The sequence below is a fragment of the Oncorhynchus gorbuscha genome, linkage group LG05 (genome assembly GCF_021184085.1).
Source record: "Oncorhynchus gorbuscha isolate QuinsamMale2020 ecotype Even-year linkage group LG05, OgorEven_v1.0, whole genome shotgun sequence".
In the NCBI taxonomy this organism is placed as follows: Eukaryota; Metazoa; Chordata; class Actinopteri; order Salmoniformes; family Salmonidae; genus Oncorhynchus; species Oncorhynchus gorbuscha.
The window spans coordinates 252,152-271,512 of NC_060177.1; the positions used below are offsets into that span (position 1 = coordinate 252,152).

The 19,361-nt window shown below is 45.8% G+C and overlaps 1 pseudogene; it reads right to left on the reverse strand.

Annotated features, from left to right (window-relative positions):
- Positions 1–12,373, reverse strand: part of LOC124035436 — a 44,221-nt pseudogene extending 31,848 nt beyond the window's left edge.
- Between the last annotated feature and the right edge of the window lie 6,988 nt (positions 12,374–19,361).

A 19,361-nucleotide genomic window follows, 5' to 3' on the forward strand; every position in this document is an offset into this window, starting at 1 on the left:
TTCCTAGATGTTATCAGTTTGTCGCTGTGGATGGATTGTCCTCTGACAAATCAATGGTAAGTTTCGTTGTTCCTCAAGGTTACATTTTAGGACTACTATTGTGTTCACTATATATTCTACCTCTTGGTGATGTCATTCAGAAACACAATGTCAACTTTTACTGCTATACGGATGACACACAGCTGGACATTTAGATGAAACATGGTTAAGCACCAAAATTGCCCACCCTGGAAGCCTGTGTTTCAGACATAAGGAAGTGAATGGCGGCAAATGTTTTACTTTTAAACTTGGACAAAATAGTTGGCGACCTGGTCAGCGTGCACTGCGCCCGGCCCGCCACAGGAGTCGCTAGTGCGCGATGAGACAAGGATATTCCTGCCAGCCAAACCCTCCCTAACTCGGACAACGCTGGGCCAATTGTGCACCGCCCAATGGGCTTGAACCCAGAATCTCTGGTGGCACAGCTAGCATTGCGATGTAGTGCCTTAGACCACTGCGCCACCCGGGAGGCCAAAATTCAGAAACTTTTTTTCAAAAAATGATGCAGCTAATTCATGCTTTTGTCATTTCTAGATTATACTACTGCAATGCTCTACTCTCCTGCTACCCAGATAAATCACTAAATAAACTTCAGTTATTGCTAAACACGGCTGCTAGAATCTTCACGAGAACCAGAAAATGTGATCATATTACTCTAGTGCTAGCCTGGACTACCTGGCCCGATGACTCCTGGCTGTCCCCAGTCCATCTGGCCATGCTGCTGCTCCAGTTTCAACTGTTCTGCCTGCGGCTATGGAACCCTGACCTGTTTCAACAGGCGTGTTACCTTGTTCCAGACCTGCTGTCACAACCTCTGAATGTTTGGCTATGAAAAGCCAACTCACATTTACTCCTGAGGTACTGACATGTTGAACACTACAACCACTGTGGTTATTATTTGACCCTGCTGGTCATCTATGAATGTTTGAACATCTTGAAGAACAATCTGGCCTTAATGGCTATGTACTCTTAAAATCTCCACCCGGCACAGCCAGAAGATGACTGGCCACCCCTCAGAGCCTGGATCCTCTCTAGGTTTCTTCCTAGGTTCCTGCCTTTCTAGGAAGTTTTTCCTAGCCACAGTGCTTCTACATCTGCATTACTTGTTGTTTTAGGCAGGGTTTCTGTATAGCACCTATCTACTGATGTAAAAAGTGATTTATAAATACATTTATAAATACATTTGATTTTAATTCGATAAAGGGGATGTATTTTACTACAAATAGAAGGGATGCTTCTAAGAAGAGAGTAAGATAAAAACATTTGATTTAAGAGTGGATAAAATTGATATTTTATGTGTTGTCGATCTCAATCTGCAACAGGACCCATGGCATCAATTCAAGATTTAAATACAGAACTGATGGCATCAATTCAAGATTTAAATACAGAACTGATGGCATCAATGGAATATTTAAAAACAAATTCATGATATTCAAATGTAATGAAAAAACATTTGTTAAATTGTCTTAACCCACCTGTCTGAGGCTTAACTCCTCCCAGGACAGGAAACAGACCTCCAGGAAGCAGGAAGTGACTGGTCACACAGCTTCAAACACAGCACCTCCATGGTTACAACACTAACATGTCATCTCCACGGTTACAACACTAGTGCACCTTTCATTTCCAAGTCTAAAGTCGATGTCAACATGAGCTCATGATGGAGTGATTGAAGTCCAAAGGCAAGCAATGTGCGGATTCCATTATGCTGAGCCGAGGCGCACCGGTCGGTGGCCCTTCTCAAGTGGAACAGTAATCTGCATCACTCGGTCATGTTGTCAACAAGGCAGCATGGTGCATCATCCAGAAACATACATCTCTTTTGCATAAAATACATGTTTGGATTTTAGAACTAGTTTTCAGTGGGAAGGCAGATAAAGTGTTTTTATCAAAATAAATAACTTTTGTAATGTGAAAACACAGAATCATACTAATAACTACAGTGGTTAATTACATCACTTGTGTTTTGATCTGACTCCACTGAGGGACAGAGCAGGGCACCTGGCTCACACCCGGGGAGCAGCCTGGTTCCAAAACTAATCAGCTTCACCAGGTGCAAAACACGCTTACACGGCCGCCCAGGCCAGATTAATCCTCTCATTATCAATCAACAACTTCCTTACACGGCCGCCCAGGCCAGATTAATCCTCTCATTATCAATCAACAACTTCCTGACACGGCCGCCCAGGCCAGATTAATCCTCTCATTATCAATCAACAACTTCCTGACACGGTCGCCCAGGCCAGATTAATCCTCTCATTATAAATCAACAACTTCCTGACACGGTCACCCAGGCCAGATTAATCCTCTCATTATCAATCAACAACTTCCTGACACGGCCGCCCAGGCCAGATTAATCCTCTCATTATCAATCAACAACTTCCTGACACGGTCACCCAGGCCAGATTAATCCTCTCATTATCAATCAACAACTTCCTGACACGGCCGCCCAGGCCAGATTAATCCTCTCATTATCAATCAACAACTTCCTGACACGGTCACCCAGGCCAGATTAATCCTCTCATTATCAATCAACAACTTCCTGACACGGCCGCCCAGGCCAGATTAATCCTCTCATTATCAATCAACAACTTCCTTACACGGCCGCCCAGGCCAGATTAATCCTCTCATTATCAATCAACAACTTCCTGACACGGCCGCCCAGGCCAGATGAATCCTCTCATTATCATTCAACAACTTCCTTATTGTCCTATTTTGAAACGGAAGCTTCCCTTTTTCCCAACCCCCTGGATACCTCACTGATACGAGAGGCTGGAAAAACAAGAGGCTCACTAGGAAATCATGATTCAACAGACTAGATGATTCAACTGATGATGAGTAGCTGTCTGGGTATAGTCTGAGGACACTGGGCCCTAACAGATCATCAGTAGATGTCTGGGTATAGTCTGATTCAGACTGAGGACACAGGGCCCTAACAGATCATCAGTAGCTGTCTGGGTATAGTCTGATTCAGACTGAGGACACAGGGCCCTAACAGATCATCAGTAGCTGTCTGGGTATAGTCTGATTCAGACTGAGGACACAGGGCCCTAACAGATCATCAGTAGCTGTCTGGGTATAGTCTGATTCAGACTGAGGACACAGGGCCCTAACAGATCATCAGTAGCTGTCTGGGTATAGTCTGATTCAGACTGAGGACACAGGGCCCTGTCAGGTCTTATTTTCTGTTATCATTACAATCTGAGGATTTTAAGACTAACCACTCTCATTCAACTGTTGTGTTTACCTGGGTCTGTCCTCTGGGTCTGTAGTGTTGCTGGGGTTAGTAACCATGTACTTCCTGTATACAGACTTAAACACAGCGTCCTGGTCCTCCCATTGGCGACTGCTGATCAGGTGGTTCTGTCCTGAGCCAATCACATTGCCATCCTCGGTCTTCTGCAACACCTCAAATGGACTCTTCATGGTAGAGCCTATCAAATATGACAGACATTTTGCCTTCCTGTAATTCTCATGTTGATACAATGTATATCTGTTATTCTCATGTTGATACAATGCCTTCCTGTTATTCTCATGTTGATACAATGTCTTCCTGTTATTCTCATCTTGATACAATGTCTTTACAATATATTTTTTTAAACTACTGTTTTGTAACCGGGTCATTAAACATCAAAAAGCACAAAGAGGATTTTGACACCCACCATCTCAGATCGATCTGAAATCATTTCTGTTGTCAGAAACAGATGAGATTAGCATTCCTGCAACATTTTTTTGTTGAAATACAATTTGACATCTGAGAAATTAAGCTAATTGATTGCAGCCAAATTGGCATTTTTAATATATAGGATTCATATAATATTAAAATAAATATAGTACCTAACATCCAATTTGGACCAAACTTTTTCTACCAATGAGTCCGACATGAGGAATCCAAAGGAATGGTCAGTAGCCACCCAGACCCACAACACCCCAACAACAACAATACAGGTTCTGACCCCTAGATGGTGCTGTTCATGCTATTAGGTGGGAAAGTTTGATGATCCCCCCAATGTTAAAGGGATTGTTCACCTAAATTGCAAAATGACATTGGTTGTCTACAGACAGCAAGGTGTGACAGCAACCAATGCTTGGGTTTTTCAGCCACTGTCTCAAGAGCTAACTTAGCATTTGTGGCACAAATTCAATGCAAGTCAATGGTACGTATAGTAGCATTTTCATGCTTCATGTTCATCAGAACACTATATAGGTAATAGGGTGCCATTTGGAAGGCAGCCATGTTGTACAAACCGTGAGACAAGAGGTCCACAAGAGGTCTCTACACAGTCCCCAGAACAGACTATGGACTGTAGATATGTGTTAGTGGAGTATGGGCCTGAGGGCACACACAGTGTGTTGTGAATACTGTAATGAATGTATTGTAATGTTTAAAAGTTCTATAACTACCTTCATTTTGCCAGACCCCAGGAAGAGTAATGGGGATCCATAATAAATACAAATCATCCTAAAGTATCAAAAATGGATTGTGTAACTGTATTATCTTACTTAGATACAAAGCACAAAAAGGCTAATATATGTACCGTTGACTCGCATGGGATTTGTGCCACAAATGCTAAAACAGCATTTGAAACAGTGGCCAGGTAAACAAAACCAAAGCAAGGGTTGCCATCATACCTCCTCCTCTCCCTGGACCTCCTCCTCCTCCTCTCCCTGGACCTCCTCCTCCTCCTCTCCCTGGACCTCCTCCGCCTCCTCTCCCTGGACCTCCTCCTCCTCCTCTCCCTGGACCTCCTCCTCCTCCTCTCCCTGGACCTCCTCCGCCTCCTCTCCCTGGACCTCCTCCTCCTCCCCCTCCTCTTCCTGGACCTCCTCCTCCTCCTCTTCCTGGACCTCCTCTTCTCCCTGGACCTCCTCCTCCTCCTCTCCCTGGACCTCCTCCTCCTCCTCTCCCTGGACCTCTGCCTCCTCTTCTCCCTGGACCTCTGCCTCCTCTTCTCCCTGGACCTCCTCCTCCTCTCCCTGGACCTCCTCCTCCTCTCCATGGACCTCCTCCTCCTCTCCCTGGACCTCCTCCTCCTCCCCCTCCTCTCCCTAGACCTCCTCCTCCTCTCCCTAGACCTCCTCCTCCTCTCCCTAGACCTCCTCCTCCTCTCCCTAGACCTCCTCCCCCTCTCCCTGGACCTCCTCCTCCTCTCCCTGGACCTCCTCCTCCTCTCCCTGGACGTCCTCCTCTCCCTGGCCCTCTGATGGTATATACTCATTGTTGGGGTGGGATTGGTGTGGGGGCGGTCATAGGGGGCGGTCGGTAATGGGGGCAGTCATGGGGGCGGTCGGTAATGGGGGGCAGTTATGGGGGCAGTCATGGGGGCGGTCGGTAATGGGGGCAGTCATGGGGGCGGTCGGTAATGGGGGCAGTCATGGGGGTGGTCATAGGGGAGCGGTCGGTCATGGGGTGCGGTCATTGGGGGCGGTCATGGGAGGCGATCATGGGGGCAATCATGGGGGCAGTCATGGGGGAAGTCATGGGGGAAGTCATGGGGGCGGTCCGTGGATGGATTTTGACCATTTATTTAGATTTCTCATGTCGGACTCATTGTTAGAAATAAAGTTGGGTCCAAATTGGATGTTAGGTGATATATTTATTGAATATTATATGAATCCTATAAATGAAAATAAAATCAATAAGCTTAATTTCTTAGAGATCAAATTATATTTAAACAAAATAATGATTCAGGAATGCTGAACTTATCTGTTTCTACAACAGAAACTATTTCAGATCGATCTGAGATGGTGGGGGTCATGTCTTGCTGAAATGACATGGAACGACCCGACTGTGATCTGTTAAAGTTTGGTAGGACAGTATGTCATGGGAAGTACCTGTGTGAGGTTTAGGTGGTTTGATCTTCATCAGCATGGCGACAGGAGACAGTTTGCCTGTATCTCCTACTCCAGGTGCATGCTGGGACAGCTCTTTCAGCCAGGAGTCTTTAGGGAATCTGTACACCTCTAAACACTGACAACCATTACCTGGTGGGAGACATGAAAATAATATGAGGATTGAATGAAATATTCTAGATGCATACTTAGGACTGGACTAAACAGATGGAAAGGCCTGCATACTGTACTTAGGACTGGACTAAACAGATGGAAAGGCCTGCATACTGTACTTAGGACTGGACTAAACAGATGGAAAGGCCTGCATACTGTACATAGGACTGGACTAAACAGATGGAAAGGCCTGCATACTGTACTTAGGACTGGACTAAACAGATGGAAAGGCCTGCATACTGTACTTAGGACTGGACTAAACAGATGGAAAGGCCTGCATACTGTACTTAGGACTGGACTAAACAGATGGAAAGGCCTGCATACTGTACTTAGGACTGGACTAAACAGATGGAAAGGCCTGCATACTGTACTTAGGACTGGACTAAACAGATGGAAAGGCCTGCATACTGTACTTAGGACTGGACTAAACAGATGGAAAGGCCTGCATACTGTACTTAGGACTGGACTAAACAGATGGAAAGGCCTGCATACTGTACTTAGGACTGGACTAAACAGATGGAAAGGCCTGCATACTGTACTTAGGACTGGACTAAACAGATGGAAAGGCCTGTATACTGTACTTAGGACTGGACTAAACAGATGGAAAGGCCTGCATACTGTACTTAGGACTGGACTAAACAGATGGAAAGGCCTGCATACTGTACTTAGGACTGGACTAAACAGATGGAAAGGCCTGCATACTGTACTTAGGACTGGACTAAACAGATGGAAAGGCCTGCATACTGTACTTAGGACTGGACTAAACAGATGGAAAGGCCTGCATACTGTACTTAGGACTGGACTAAACAGATGGAAAGGCCTGCATACTGTACTTAGGACTGGACTAAACAGATGGAAAGGCCTGCATACTGTACTTAGGACTGGACTAAACAGATGGAAAGGGTCCTTTTCAATCCCAGGCGATCACTTCCGTCACTCGTCAATCTTTTCAACTGTTATGAAGCCAGGTGCCAGGACACTGTTGTGCCAGGACACTGTTGTGAAGCCAGGTGCCAGGACACTGTTGTGCCAGGACACTGTTGTGCCAGGACACTGTTGTGCCAGGACACTGTTGTGAAGCCAGGTGCCAGGACACTGTTGTGAAGCCAGGTTCCAGGACACTGTTGTGCCAGGACACTGTTGTGAAGCCAGGTGCAAGGACACTGTTATGAAGCCAGGTGCCAGGACACTGTTGTGCCAGGACACTGTTGTGCCAGGATACTGTTGTGCCAGGACACTGTTGTGAAGCCAGGTGCCAGGACACTTTTGTGAAGCCAGGTGCCAGGACACTGTTGTGAAGCCAGGTGCCAGGACGCTGTTGTGCCAGGACACTGTTATGAAGCCAGGTGCCAGGACACTGTTGTGCCAGGACACTGTTGTGCCAGGATACTGTTGTGCCAGGACACTGTTGTGAAGCCAGGTGCCAGGACACTGTTGTGAAGCCAGGTGCCAGGACACTGTTGTGCCAGGACACTGTTATGAAGCCAGGTGCCAGGACACTGTTGTGCCAGGACACTGTTGTGCCAGGATACTGTTGTGCCAGGACACTGTTGTGAAGCCAGGTGCCAGGACACTGTTGTGAAGCCAGGTGCCAGGACACTGTTGTGCCAGGACACTGTTGTGAAGCCAGGTGCCAGGACACTGTTGTGCCAGGACACTGTTGTGAAACCAGGTGCCAGGACACTGTTGTGAAGCCAGGTGCCAGGACACTGTTGTGCCAGGACACTGTTGTGAAGCCAGGTGCCAGGACACTGTTGTGAAGCCAGGTGCCAGGACACTGCCAGGTGCCAGGACACTTGACATGTAACTAACCTCCACTAGAAACAATATTGTTTATACACATACCACAGATAATCAATACATTACTGTGTTGTCTAATTGTTATAGTGAACCACTGACATTTTAAGTCAATTTAATATTCAGGATGATGTATTCATCATTATGCAGATGAGATGTGACCATGATCTATGTAATGTAATATTCAGGATGATGTATTCATCATTATGCAGATGAGATGTGACCATGATCTATGTAATGTAATATTCAGGATGATGTATTCATCATTATGCAGATGAGATGTGACCATGATCTATGTAATTTAATATTCAGGATGATGTATTCATCATTATGCAGATGAGATGTGACCATGATCTATGTAATGTAATATTCAGGATGATGTATTCATCATTATGCAGATGAGATGTGACCATGATCTATGTTGTGTAATAAACCTTACAGCTGATGGTAGCAGCTCCGTAGTCTCCTCCTCTGGACAGTTCAAACTTCACACAGACACTTCTCTGGTTGAGGTCATCCTGGTCACATTAAAAGGTGCATGGTAAGATATAATGATATAATCTAATGATAACTGGGATGAAACCAACTAGACAAACTATGTCCATTGCCTTCCACCTCAGACTCTGCAATCACCCGCCAATCACTGACAGGGATCTTGATGGCCTGGTACTCAGGGCTCTATTGTCCCTCCAACAGGACCTAATGGCCTGGTACTCAGGGCTATATTGTCCCTCCATCAGGTCCTAATGGCCTGGTACTCAGGGCTCTATTGTCCCTCCAACAGGACGATAATGGCCTGGTACTCAGGGCTATATTGTCCCTCCAACAGGACGATAATGGCCTGGTACTCAGGGCTATATTGTCACTCCAACAGGACCTAATGGCCTGGTACTCAGGGCTATATTGTCCCTCCATCAGGTCCCTAATCAGGTCCCACCTCAGACTCTGCAATCACCCGCCAATCACTGACAGGGATCTTGATGGCCTGGTACTCAGGGCTCTATTGTCCCTCCAACAGGACCTAATGGCCTGGTACTCAGGGCTCTCTCGTCCCTCCATCAGGTCCTAATGGCCTGGTACTCAGGGCTCTATTGTCCCTCCAACAGGACGATAATGGCCTGGTACTCAGGGCTCTATTGTCCCTCCAACAGGACGATAATGGCCTGGTACTCAGGGCTCTCTTGTCCCTACAACAGGACGATAATGGCCTGGTACTCAGGGCTCTCTTGTCCCTACAACAGGACGATAATGGCCTGGTACTCAGGGCTCTCTCGTCCCTCCATCAGGTCCTAATGGCCTCGTACTCAGGGCTCTCTTGTCCCTCCATCAGGTCCTAATGGCCTGGTACTCAGGGCTCTATTGTCCCTCCATCAGGTCCTAGCGGCCTGGTACTCAGGGCTCTATCGTCCCTCCATCAGGTCCTAACGGCCTGGTACTCAGGGCTCTATCATCCCTCCATCAGGTCCTAACGGCCTGGTACTCAGGGCTCTATTGTCCCTCCAACAGGTCCTAATGGCCTGGTACTCAGGGCTCTATTGTCCCTCCATCAGGTCCTAGCGGCCTGGTACTCAGGGCTCTATCGTCCCTCCATCAGGTCCTAACGGCCTGGTACTCAGGGCTCTATCATCCCTCCATCAGGTCCTAACGGCCTGGTACTCAGGGCTTTATTGTCCCTCCAACAGGTCCTAACGGCCTGGTACTCAGGGCTCTATTGTCCCTCCATCAGGTCCTAACGACCTGGTACTCAGGGCTCTATCATCCCTCCATCAGGTCCTAACGGCCTGGTACTCAGGGTCTATTGTCCAAGTAATCACTCTGACATCAATTCAAATACAATCGAAAAATTGCATCAAACCCGTCATCAAAACAGTATCATACTTTTAAAATTCAATTAGGCTACATTGTTTGACCTCACTGTAATTGATAAAGGTGATTGATAAAGGTGATTGATCAATTTGAAGAAATAACTTCAACAGGTTGAAACTGAGTGGAAAACATGGTCATTGGATGTTGTTTCAAAGGCAAACAACTAAATGGACAGCCTTTCTAAGGTGCTGATTCATTCAAAGCATTTAAGATGCTGCATGTAGAACACCAACCAAAAAAAGGTGCACATCAGTGGCCTGGAGATGCTACATGTGTTTATGTTAATTAAAGGTTCATTACCGTAAGACCGGCAGCCATTTGCATGACAGTTACCGGCTGACAAAATGTAATGCCCTAGTCCCAAGGATTCCGGATAGCACTAACCTCACTCACACCTATGAGCTACATACTCCTTTATCCAGCCTTGCTGGTGCTCAAAGTACCTTCTGAATGCTGCCCCCTAATGGTGGGATGTTATAATGGGAAACTGACTAACTTAATTCCTAACAATAACATATTGTGATAAAAACAAAACTGAATCAAAATGGTCATTAAATTCTGATTTATTTTTCACTTAACCCTTATTTTACCAGATCACGACGCCATCTCTTTAAGGAATACCTAGGATAGGATAAAGTAATCCTTCTCACCCCCCCTTAAAAGATTTAGATGCACTATTGTAAAGTGGCTGTTCCACTGGATGTCATAAGGTGAATGCACCAATTTGTAAGTCGCTCTGGATAAGAGCGTCTGCTAAATGACTTAAATGTAAATGTAATCAGTTGACTGAGAATACACTCATTTCCAGCAACGACCTGGGGAACATGTACAGGGGAGAGGATAGAGGGAGGGGGGATGAATGAGCCAATGGAAAAATAAAGACCAAACTTACTGTTTCGTTCATGACTTTTATCAGGTGGGTGGTTTCTGAGGAATAAGCAAACAGTCTGGCAACACCTACAGTCAGATGAGGAGGTGTAAGAGGAACAAGTAGAGGAAGAGGGGAAGGAGGTGAGGAGTTGGAGGAAGAGGAGGTTGATGAGGGAGAGGAGGAGGATAAGGGAGAGGAGGAGGTGGGTGAGGAGTTGGTAAAAGAGGAGGGAGAGGAGGTGGATGAGGGAGAGGAGGAGGTGGGTGAGGAGTTGAGGAAGAGGAGGGAGAGGAGGTGGATGAGGGAGAGGAGGAGGTGGGTGAGGAGTTGGTAAAGAGGAGGGAGAGGAGGTGGATGAGGGAGAGGAGGAGGTGGGTGAGGAGTTGGAGGAAGAGGAGGTGGATGAGGGAGAGGTGGGTGAGGAGTTGGTAGAAGAGGACGGAGAGGAGATGGATGAGGGAGAGGAGGAGGTGGGTGAGGAGATAGAAAGAACAACTAGAATAGTTTTGGTGTTATCCATAGTCATATGATATAATAGTGTAATTCTGTGGTGTTACCATAGTCATATGATATAATAGTGTAATTCTGTGGTGTTATCCATAGACATATGATATAATAGTGTAATTCTGTGGTGTTACCCATAGTCATATGATATAATAGTGTTCTGTTTAAATGTGTGGTGTTACCCATATCATCCAGGGATGCTAGCAGGTAGACCATCTCCCCGAGACAGGTGATCTGAAGAGAGGTGATCTCTACCTGGTCCTCCTGCCATACTGGCACACAGTAGGGAGAGGAAGAGGAGGAGGTGGTGATTCCCTGGGGCTGAGCCATAACAGAGAGGCCGTGGGGTGACCCAGGAAGATGTACCTGCCATCCTCAGAGCAGGCCACGCAGTTGGTCCTCACAGGGAGCTGGGAACAAACACAGGATATGTGTTGGACTATCATGTGGTGAACACAATTAGACTGGGTTTTATGCATCAAGTTTCATCATGTCAATAACATAACATAAGTTTATAAGGCTAAAAGAAGATACTTGAGAAAATATATGGGTTTGTACCTTTACGTCCCCTGAGGCCTGCATAATGGGTATAGTTTTAATAGCTTGCTCTGTGACCCTGACAGTTTCTCTCTGTGAGATGAAGTCCCATGCCCTGTCTACAAGTCTGTCCAGGACCTTGTCTATCATTCTGAACGGCTGGGGGAGCTGGTCCTGGAGTTGATCAGGGTCACTCAGGAACAACTCCTCCTCGTCATCACCGTGGCCGTTGTCGGGGGGCTCGGGGATATCTGCAGGCCCTTTTCTGACGTATACTGGCATCCTGCTGAGAAAGCGGATATGTCGTAATGTCATCAATACCTGGGAAGGTTAAATACTGATGTCATCATACCCCTTTTGATCGATCAACCAATCAAGAGTGTTCTGCCTCAACACTGATTGGAAAGTTTTCTTACCCGAGTTGCTAGCTCGTGTCGTGTGTCTCCTTATTAGCTAACGTTACGTTAGCATCAGTGGCATTGGAAACAAACATTGTGAAGCTTTACACACAGACTTTTCTCAAAACTCTTCTGACAAGAGACACAGAAATACTTGCTAGTTAATATACTGTCGACACAAAAGAAAATGACATTTGGCTTCATTGTTCACTTTGAAGTTACTATTACCTTTTACGTCAGAAATTGGCTAACCAAAGCCGTCCTTAACATATGATCCTTGCTAATTTGGATCTTTGGGACATCCCCAGTTGAAGTTGAAACTGATCCCGTAAAGCACTGACCTTGCGACACATTTCCTTCCGGTGAGTTGTGTAGCGTCGTCATGACAACAACGCCTCCCTTTACTCTGCTGCTTGGAACCAACCGTCATGCGCTCAAGCGAACCGGATACCGAGAGAGATTACTGGCTACAGAGAGAGATTACTGGCTACCGAGAGAGATTACTGGCTACAGAGAGAGATTACCGGCTAACGATAGAGATAACTGGTATAGCATACATTATCCCTGGTTGATGTACTGTACATGTCAGAGCCTCTTCAGTGTGGATGGGGTATAGCATACATTATCCCTGGTTGATGTACTGTACATGTCAGAGCCTCTTCAGTGTGGATGGGGTATAGCATACATTATCCCTGGTTGATGTACATTTCAGAGCCTCTTCAGTGTGGATGGGGTATAGCATACATTATCCCTGGTTGATGTACTGTACATGTCAGAGCCTCTTCAGTGTGGATGGGGTACAGCATACATTATCCCTGGTTGATGTACATGTCAGAGCCTCTTCAGTGTGGATGGGGTATAGCATACATTATCCCTGGTTGATGTACTGTACATGTCAGAGCCTCTTCAGTGTGGATGGGGTATAGCATACATTATCCCTGGTTGATGTACTGTACATGTCAGAGCCTCTTCAGTGTGGATGGGGTATAGCATACATTATCCCTGGTTGATGTACATGTCAGAGCCTCTTCAGTGTGGATGGGGTATAGCATACATTATCCCTGGTTGATGTACATTTCAGAGCCTCTTCAGTGTGGATGGGGTATAGCATACATTATCCCTGGTTGATGTACTGTACATGTCAGAGCCTCTTCAGTGTGGATGGGGTACAGCATACATTATCCCTGGTTGATGTACATGTCAGAGCCTCTTCAGTGTGGTTGGGGTACAGCATACATTATCCCTGGTTGATGTACATGTCAGAGCCTCTTCAGTGTGGTTGGGGTACAGCATACATTATCCCTGGTTGATGTACATGTCAGAGCCTCTTCAGTGTGGATGGGGTACAGCATACATTATCCCTGGTTGATGTACATGTCAGAGCCTCTTCAGTGTGGATGGGGTATAGCATACATTATCCCTGGTTGATGTACATGTCAGAGCCTCTTCAGTGTGGATGGGGTATAGCATACATTATCCCTGGTTGATGTACTGTACATGTCAGAGCCTCTTCAGTGTGGATGGGGTATAGCATACATTATCCCTGGTTGATGTACATTTCAGAGCCTCTTCAGTGTGGATGGGGTAGTGTGGATGGGGTAGCATACATTATCCCTGGTTGATGTACATGTCCAGAGTCTCTTCATGTCAGAGTCTCTTCAGTGTGGGGTATAGCATACATTATCCCTGGTTGATGTACTGTACATGTCAGAGCCTCTTCAGTGTGGATGGGGTATAGCATACATTATCCCTGGTTGATGTACTGTACATGTCAGAGCCTCTTCAGTGTGGATGGGGTATCGCATACATTATCCCTGGTTGATGTACATGTCAGAGCCTCTTCAGTGTGGATGGGGTATAGCATACATTATCCCTGGTTGATGTACATGTCAGAAACCTCTTCAGTGTGGATGGGGTATAGCATACATTATCCCTGGTTGATGTTCTGTACATGTCAGAGCCTCTTCAGTGTGGATGGGGTATAGCATACATTATCCCTGGTTGATGTACATGTCAGAGCCTCTTCAGTGTGGATGGGGTATAGCATACATTATCCCTGGTTGATGTACTGTACATGTCAGAGTCTCTTCAGTGTGGATGGGGTATAGCATACATTATCCCTGGTTGATGTACTGTACATGTCAGAGCCTCTTCAGTGTGGATGGGGTACAGCATACATTATCCCTGGTTGATGTACATTTCAGAGTCTCTTCAGTTTGGATGGGGTATAGCATACATTATCCCTGGTTGATGTACATGTCAGAGCCTCTTCAGTGTGGATGGGGTATAGCATACATTATCCCTGGTTGATGTACATGTCCCTGGTTGATGTAGAGCCTCTTCAGTGTGGATGGGGTATAGCATACATTATCCCTGGTTGATGTACTGTACATGTCAGAGCCTCCTCAGTGTGGATGGGGTACAGCATACATTATCCCTGGTTGATGTACATGTCAGAGCCTCTTCAGTGTGGATGGGGTATAGCATACATTATCCCTGGTTGATGTACATTTCAGAGCCTCTTCAGTGTGGATGGGGTATAGCATACATTAACCCTGGTTGATGTACATGTCAGAGCCTCTTCAGTGTGGATGGGGTATAGCATACATTATCCCTGGTTGATGTACATGTCAGAGCCTCTTCAGTGTGGATGGGGTATAGCATACATTATCCCTGGTTGTTGTACATTTCAGAGCCTCTTCAGTGTGGATGGGGTATAGCATACGTTTTCAACAACAAAGACTCCACTTCCAGTTTGTGTTCTTTACTCTGTTGAACTCTCTCATTCCTAGTTACAGCACATGGAACCACCGTTGGCATGCAAAACATCCAATCAAAACAAAGCGTTATAAACAGTGTGTGCAAATGAGGTAAGATTAGGGAGGTAAGGCAATAAATAGGCCGTAGTGGCGAAATAATTACAATTTTGCAAATAAACACTGGGGTGAGATGTGCAGAAGATGAATGTGCAAGTAGAGAAACTAGTGGTGCAAAGGAGCAAAACAAATGATAATAATTACAATATGGGGATGAAGTAGTTGGATGGGCTATTTACAGATGGGTTAAATGACTTAAATGGTTACAGTGGTGCAAAAAAGTATTTAGTCAGCCACCAATTGTGCAAGTTCTCCCACTTAAAAAGATGAGAGAGGCCTGTAATTTTCATCATAGGTACACTTCAACTATGACAGACAAAATGAGGGGAAAAAAATCACATTGTAGGATTTTTAATGAATTTATTTGCAAATTATGGTGGAAAATAAGTATTTGGTCACCTACAAACAAGCAAGATTTCTGGCTCTCACAGACCTGTAACTTTAAGAGGCTCCTCTGTCCTCCACTTGTTACCTGTATTAATGGCACCTGTTTGAACTTGTTATCAGTATAAAAGACACCTGTCCACAACCTCAAACAGTCACACTCCAAACTCCACTATGGCCAAGACCAAAGAGCTGTCAAAGGAAACCAGAAACAAAATTGTAGACCTGCACCAGGCTGGGAAGACTGAATCTGCAATAGGTAAGCAGCTGACTAAATACTTTTTTGCCCCACTGTAGGTACAGGTGCAATGATCTGTAAGCTGCTTTGATAGCCGATGCTTAAAGTGGCTTAAATCAAATTTTATTAGTCACATGCGCCGAATACAACAGTGAAATGCTTACTTACGAGCCCCCAACCAACAATGCAGTACAAATAAGAATAAGAAATAAAAGTAACAAGTCATTAAAGAGCAGCATTAAAATAACAATAGCGATACTCTATACAGGGAGTACCGGTACAGAGGCAATGTGCGGGGCAGCGGTTAGTTGGGGTAATTGAGGTGATATGTACATGTAGGTAGAGTTATTAAAGTGACTGTATAGATGATAACAACAGAGAGTAGCAGCAGTGTAAAAGAGGAGGGGGGAGGCATTGCAAATAGTCTGGGTAGCCATTTGATTAGATGTTCAGGAGTCTTATGGCTTGGATGTAGAAGCTGTTTAGAAGCCTTTTGGATCTAGACTTGGCGCTCCAGTACCGCTTGCCGTGCGGTAGCAGAGAGAATAGTCTATGACTAGGATGGCTGGAGTCTTTGACAATTTTAGGGCCTCCCTCTGACACCGCCTGTTATAGATGTCCTGGATGGCAGGGAGCTTTGCCCCAGTGATTTACTGGGCCATACGCACTACGCTCTGTAGTGCCTTGCGGTCGGAGGCCGAGCAGTTGCCATACCAGGCGTTGATGCAACCAGTCAGGATGCTCTCGATTGTGCAGCTGTAGAACCTTTTGAGAATCTGAGGACCCATGCCAAATCTTTTCAGTTTCCTGAGGGGAAATAGGTTTTGTTGTGCCCTTTTCACGACTGTCTTGGTGTGCTTGGACCATGTTAGTCTGTTGGTGATATGGACACCAAGGAACTTGAAGCTCTCAACCTACTTCACTACAGCTCCGTCGATGAGAATGGGGGTGTGCTCGGTCCTCTTTTTCCTGTAGTCCACAATCATCTCCTTTGTCTTGATCACGTTGAGGGAGAGGTTGTTGTTCTGGCACCACACGGCCAGGTCTCTGACCTCCTCCCTATAGTCTCGTCGTTGTCTGTGATCAGGCCTACCACTGTTGTCGTCTGCAAACGTAATGGTGTTGGAGTCATGCCTGGCCGTGCAGTCATGAGTGAACAGGGAGTACAGGAGGGGACTGAGCACGCACCGCTGAGAGACCCCTGTGTTGAGGATCAGCGTGGCGGATGTGTTGTTACCTACCCTTACCAACTGGGGGCGGCCAGTCAGGAAGTCCAGGATCCAGTTGCAGAGGGAGGTGTTTAGTCCCAGGGTCCTTAGCTTAGTGATGAGCTTTGAGGGCACTATGGTGTTGAACACTGAGCTGTAGTCAATGAACAGCATTCTCACGCAGATGTTCCTTTTGTCCAGGTGGGAAAGGGCCGTGCGCATCATCTGTGAGTGCAATAGAGATTGCATCATCTGTGGATCTGTTATGGTGGTATGCAAATTGGAGTGGGTCTAGGGTTTCTGGGATGATGGTGTTGATGTGAGCCATGACCAGCCTTTCAATGCACTTCATCGCTACAGACGTGAATGCTACAGGTCGGTAGTCATTTAGGCAGGTTACCTTAGTCCCTGTGCCCAAGAACTCTAGGGTGGTCTGCTTAAAAACATTTTGGTATTACAGACTCGGTCAGGGACAGGTTGAAAATGTCAGTGAAGACACTTGCCATTTGGTCAGCACATGCTTCTCTGTGCTAGAGGTCCTATCTCTCAGGTCACTACAGACCAACACTCTGCACCTTGTATAATTTTAATTAGGATGCTGCCACAACTGAAGGTCTGCTAGTTGAATTATTTTTATTTGCCCTGCACACAAAGAGACAACACACCTATTATGTTAACCCTTGGCACCTTGCGGTCCTATCTCTCAGGCACCTTGCTAGCTGGAGGTCCTATCTCTCAGGCACCTTGCTAGCTGGAGGTCCTATCTCTCAGGCACCTTGCTAGCTGGAGGTCCTATCTCTCAGGCACCTTGCTAGCTGGAGGTCCTATCTCTCAGGCACCTTGCTAGCTGGAGGTCCTATCTCTCAGGCACCTTGCTAGCTGGAGGTCAGGCAAAAGAGAACCCAAAGGAAATAACAGGTGCTGCGTGCACACATTCAATGTACAACAGCACACCATACAACACAAGCAAAATGATACAGCACATCATTCAGACAACATAAAGACATACCTTCAAACGAAGAGACAACACACATTATATATGTTAACCCTTGGAGCAGTCATAGCTGTCAGGCCCCTGTACATGAAGAGACAACACACATTATGTTAACCCTTGGTTTAGTCATAGCTCTCAGGCCCCTGTACACGAAGAGACAACACACATTATGTTAACCCTTGGAGCAGTCATAGCTCTCAGGCCCCTGTACACGAAGAGACAACACACATTATGTTAACCCTTGGAGCAGTCATAGCTCTCAGGCCCCTGTACACGAAGAGACAACACACATTATGTTAACCCTTGGAGCAGTCATAGCTCTCAGGCCCCTGTACACGAAGAGACAACACACATTATGTTAACCCTTGGAGCAGTCATAGCTCTCAGGCCCCTGTACACGAAGAGACAACACACATTATGTTAACCCTTGGAGCAGTCATAGCTCTCAGGCCCCTGTACACGAAGAGACAACACACATTATGTTAACCCTTGGAGCAGTCATAGCTCTCAGGCACCTGCGCAAGCACATGGACACTCACTCAAACACTTATTCAAGTACTCACACGTTACAATAGATACCCTAGTTAGGGAGCTTTGTGAAACTTGTTAACATAAATCTGTATATTATCCACATTGTAACAAACTTATGGTAGCATAACAGTACATTGTGTAACATTATGACGGTTTTATATTGAACCATTTCAGAAAATATACAAAACCTTTACAATCATATGTATGTACAATATTGATATGAAAAGTGTTTGTACACCAAAGAAAAACATTAGCTATGCAGCTGTAATTAAATTATTATTATTATTATTATCACATTATTAACATTCCCTCTTGTCCTGGCCTATTTGAACTGGTCCTTGTGTGCAACTTGGTGCATAATCTAGGGGAATAACATCACACTGCTACATATGTATATAGGGCAGCAGCCTCTAAGGTGCAGGGTTGAGTAACCGGGTGGTAGCCGGCTAGTGATGGCTATTTAACAGTGTGATGGCCTTGACATAGAAGATGTTTTTCAGTCTCCTGGTGCCAGCTTTGATGCACCTGTACTGACCTAGCCTTCTGGATAGTAGCGGGGTGAACAGGCCATGGCTTGGGTGGTTGGTGTCCTTGATTATGTTTTTAGCCTTCCTGTGGGGCGGCCCGTCAGGAAGTCCAGGACCCAGTAGCACAGGGTGGGGCTCAGACCAAGGGCCCCAAGCTTAATGATGAGCTTGGAGGTTACTATGGTGTTGAAGGCTAAGTTTTAGTCAATGAACAGCATTCTCACAGAGGTATTCTCTTTTCCAGGTGGAATTGGGCAGTTTGCAGTGCTATGTCGATTGCATTGTCTGTGGATCTATTTAGGATGTAACAGATGCAGCAGTAGAATCCGATTTAAAAAGACATAAAAATACACCATATGGAACAGCGGGGACTGTGAAGAGACACACACACACAGGTACAGAGTAGCTGTTGCCTTGGCAATGGGGATCCCTAATAAATACAAATACAAATGTAGAAAATCAATACTTGGACACAATCAAATTGTATTTGTCACATGGGCCTAATACAACAGGTGTTGTACCGTGAAATGCTTACTTTACAAGCTCTTAACCAACTATTCAGTTCAATAAATATATTTACTAAATAAA